At 50.9% G+C, this 4,330-nt stretch overlaps 1 pseudogene; it reads left to right on the forward strand.

The window, feature by feature from the left end:
* The first annotated feature begins 3,959 nt into the window (after positions 1 to 3,959).
* The window catches only part of LOC103075738 (cytochrome P450 2F2-like), a 3,846-nt pseudogene continuing 3,475 nt past the window's right edge, over positions 3,960 to 4,330 (forward strand).

Raw genomic sequence — 4,330 nt, forward strand, 5'->3', positions numbered from 1 at the left:
CGCCGCATCCCTTCCAGGTTCGCCAGTGAGCGTTGAGGACCGCCCGTTCCCCTGCGCCCCATCCCTCTCGCTGTCACACTCGGTTCCCCTCACCTGCCACATGCCCATCCCCCATCGCTCCTGTCTTCACCTTCTGAGCCCCCAGAGGCAGAGAAAGCCAAGGGGAAGGGGAAGCGCATGCCTTGTTTTATCCACAAAACTCGTTCTATTGCGCACACTTTGGGGGATTCTGTATCAATTTATAATAAATTATCTTTATAATAGATTCGAACCTGCCTTGGCTGAATTAAAGGGAGGAGGATAGTCCTCTAGGATAGGGAGAAGGTCTGGCTGCAGAGAGGGGCGACACCTGGCTGTGATGAGTTCAACCCTCACCCTTAGGGCGGTTAAAAACTGGGAGAAATTGTTTCCTGGAGACAGGCTGGAAGGTAAAGGCTGTGAGGGCTCGAAGGAAGACAGAGTCAGAGAAGCCAAGGCCGAGAAAAAGACAGCAGCCTAGAGAGATATGGAAAAGTTCTGCAAGAGATACAGGGCACTGTACAAAGATGGAGATGTAAGCAGGGAGAAAGTGAGAGACCCGGAGAAATAAACAGACCCAGAGGCTGAGAAATCACAATTACTAACACTTACCTAGTGCTTCCTATTCACACACTGGTCCAAATGCCTCATTTAAATATGCCTATGAGACAAAGCAGTTTTATTATATATTTTTACAGATGAGCAAACAGAGGTTCCTCAGAGAGGTGAAGTGACTTGCCCAATATTACACAGCCAGAAACGGGCAGAGTTGGGTTTGGAACGCAGATCATCTGGCTGCAACACTGCTCTTCACAATCTTATGAGTCAGAGACACAGAGGAAAGCAGAGGGATATGGAGACTGAGATCTAGGGAGGCCAAGAGAATAGAAGAGGGCTTCCCTGGTGGCGCAGTGGTTGGGAGTCCACCTGCCGATGCAGGGGACACGGGTTCGTGTCCCGGTCCGGGAAGATCCCACGTGCCGCGGAGCGGCTGGGCCCCTGAGCCGTGGCCGCTGGGCCTGCGCGTCCGGAGCCTGTGCTCCGCAACGGGAGAGGCCACAGCTGTGAGAGGCCCGCGTACCGCAAAAAAAAAAAAAAAAAGAGAATAGAAGACAGAGACAAAGAAAGAAACAAAAATGACCAGAGAAAGAGCGGAAGGGCAATGAATGTGGAAGTGAGGCACTGGAAGACCGAAACTCTCCCCCATTTCTCATCCCTCTCATTGGACTGTTTCTTTGTCTTGCAATTCCTCCCTTTGGGGTGGGGACAGCAGTCCCAGGCATGGGGCCTCCCAGCTTGGGACTGGACTTGACAAGCTGACATCTGCTGACAGTAGCTTTTCTCAAGGAGCAGGCATCTCAAGTTTCATTGAGCTGGAGTCAGACGGAAGGAGGCTGGCCCCACCAGCCATGGGCAGAGGTGACCTGGAAGGCCCTAGCCTGAGTGGAGTCTCCCCAAGGTCACCCAGAAGCTGGGACATGCTCTGCTGAGTATGGGCCTGGCTGGAGGGAGGCTTATAGGTGGCCCCCACATGGGGTGGTGGCTCCCTAATCCCCACACTGTTCCCACCACAGGCCAAGCACAGAGTCTGCCCCAGGGCCCAGGCAGGGACGCAGAGGTGGAGGGGGGAAAGGAGAGATTCAGAGGTCCTGAGAAAGAAAGATGGAGAGATGTGAAAGAGAAACACATGACGAAGTGAAAGAGACAGACAGAGAGAGAGAGATACATAGAGAGAGATCCTGAAAACCAAAGATTGGGAGTGAGAGAGACAGAGAGACAGAGGAGGAGAAAGAGAGGAACTGAGAAAAGGGGAGAGATAGAGATGCCCAAAGAGAAGGAAGACAAGGAGATGCTAAAGTCAAGATGGAAATTAAGAGAGGCACAGAGCTGAAGAGAGACAGAGATCTGAAAGGACAAAAAGAGAACCAGAGAGAAGCCTCAAGAGAAGAAACAGAGACAAGCAGGAAGGGAGACAGTCACAAGGATTCAGCCAAAGATAGAGATCGAGAGAAATAGAGTCCGAATTATAGAACAACAGAGAGAAACAGAGACAAGAATTTATATTGTCTAAGAGTAAATGACAAACTTGAGATTAGATTTGTAATGTGGAACCAAATGAATTAAAAGGAAAGTATAGGGCTTCCCTGGTGGCGCAGTGGTTGAGAGTCCACCTGCCGATGCAGGGGACGCGGGTTTGTGCCCCGGTCCGGGAAGTTCCCACATGCCGCGGAGCGGCTGGGCCCGTGAGCCATGGCCGCTGAGCCTGCGCGTCCCGAGCCTGTGCTCCGCAACAGGAGAGGCCACAACAGTGAGAGGCCCGCACACCACAAAAAAGAAAAAAAAAAAGGGAAGTATAATATTTTAACCATAAGCACCCCAATGTTCACTGCAGCACTATTTACAATAGCCAGGTCATGGAAGCAACCTAAACGTCCATCAACAGAAGAATGGATAAAGCAGATGTGGTACATATATACAATGGAATATTACTCAGCCACAAAACTGGGTCATTTGTAGAGACATGGATGGACCTAGAGACTGTCATACAGAGTGAAGTAAGTAAGAAAGGGAAAAACATCTTATATTAATGCATATATGTAGAATCTAGAAAAATGGTACTGATGAACCTGTTTGCAAGGCAGAAATAGAGACACAGATGTAGAGAACACACGTATGGACACCAAGGAGGGAAAGCGGGGTGGGATGAATTGGGAGATTGGGATTGACGTATATACACGAATATGTATAAAATAGAAAACTAATGAGAACCTGCTGTATAGCACAGGGAACTCTACTCAATGCACTGTGGTGACCCAAATGGGAAGGAAATCCAAAAAAGAGGGGATATATGTACACACATAGCTGATTCACCTCGCTGTACAGCAGAAACTAACACACATTGTAAAGCAACTATACTCCAATTAAAAAAGAGAGAGAGAGAGAGAAACAGAGACAGAAATAGGGATGAAGAAAGCCATGCATTCATTCAGCAACATTTACTGAGTGCCAACTGTGTGCTGAGCACTATTTTATGTGCTGGGGATACAGAAGTGAACAAGACAAAATGCCTGCTCTTGAAAAGAGCCTGAGAAAGAGGATCCATCGGAGAGGCTGGGGTGGGAGTTGGGGGACGGGGTGGCGAGGGCATGCTTGCTGCAGCCCTGCTGTCTGCAGAGTCAGTGCCTCTGAGCAGTGCCCCTCAGCCCCTGCCAGTCACCAGGTTCCCAGACAAAGGCTGACAGGTAGGGAGACGTGCTACACAAACAGGCACGAAGACGGGAAAGCAGAGACAGAGGGAGATTAAGGTAAAGACAAACTGGCAGAGGTAGGGAGAGAAAAAGACAGACATTGAAAAGAGAGAGCGCACGAGAGAGAAGACAAACGTGAACACAGGTAGACGCTGAGAGTGAGACAGAGAGAGAGAGAAATGGGAAGAGAGAGAGAGAGAGATGAACAGAGAAACACAGAGACTGAGAGTGAGACAGACACTCCCAGAGACAAGCCCTGTCCCAGACTCTGCACAGCCCCCTCACCGTCTCCCCAGGTCTGGGCCCTGTGCCAGGCACCTGGCAGAAGGCTGGATCCGGCACGGCAGGGTGGGCGGCAGGGTGGGCCGCATTCCTGAACAGTCTGTTCCAAGTACAGACTCAGCCACAACCCCCGCCCCTGGCCCATCATGGCCTGGCATCAGGCGGGGGTGCCCACTGAGGAGTCTGGGGGACTGGAGACCAGGGGTGTAGCAGCATAGGCATAGGACATTTGGGGCATCTGGGAGCCAGAGCATTGGGAATAGAGATGGCAGGAGTTCAGGGCAGGGCGTAAGTGTGGAAATACAAGGGTATCAACCGTGTGAAGGCAGCCAGGAGTCATAGGATAGGCATGGAAGTGCCAAGCTGATGGGCACCAGGACGCTAGGGGACTTGAGTGAGCATCTGGGAGACATGTATGGCATACAGAGCTCCAAGAGCAGTGGGTGTGGAAGTGACAAGGGCTCAGGTGTGAGTCCCCAGGAATCACAGGCACAGGAGTGCCAGGCGAATGGACACAACCCCAGGAGTGTTCTAAGTGTATTCAGCAGTCAGGATGTTTTGAGTTGTCAGAAGTACAAGGTACAGCATTCCGTGGTCATGGGCCCAGAGGTGTCCAGGGGATTAGGAAGGCACAGCTACAGGCCAAGTGAGATGGACCCACAGGTGCTGGGGGTTCAAGAGGGTGCACCTGTTGACCAGGTATGCTGACATGAAAATGCTAGTGCATTAAGGCTACCAAATAGGACAGGCTGAGGCAGGCACAAAAAAAAAAAAAAAAAAAA

Source organism: Lipotes vexillifer, unplaced genomic scaffold (assembly GCF_000442215.2).
Source record: "Lipotes vexillifer unplaced genomic scaffold, Lipotes_vexillifer_v1.1 scaffold371, whole genome shotgun sequence".
Lineage (NCBI taxonomy): Eukaryota > Metazoa > Chordata > Mammalia > Artiodactyla > Lipotidae > Lipotes > Lipotes vexillifer.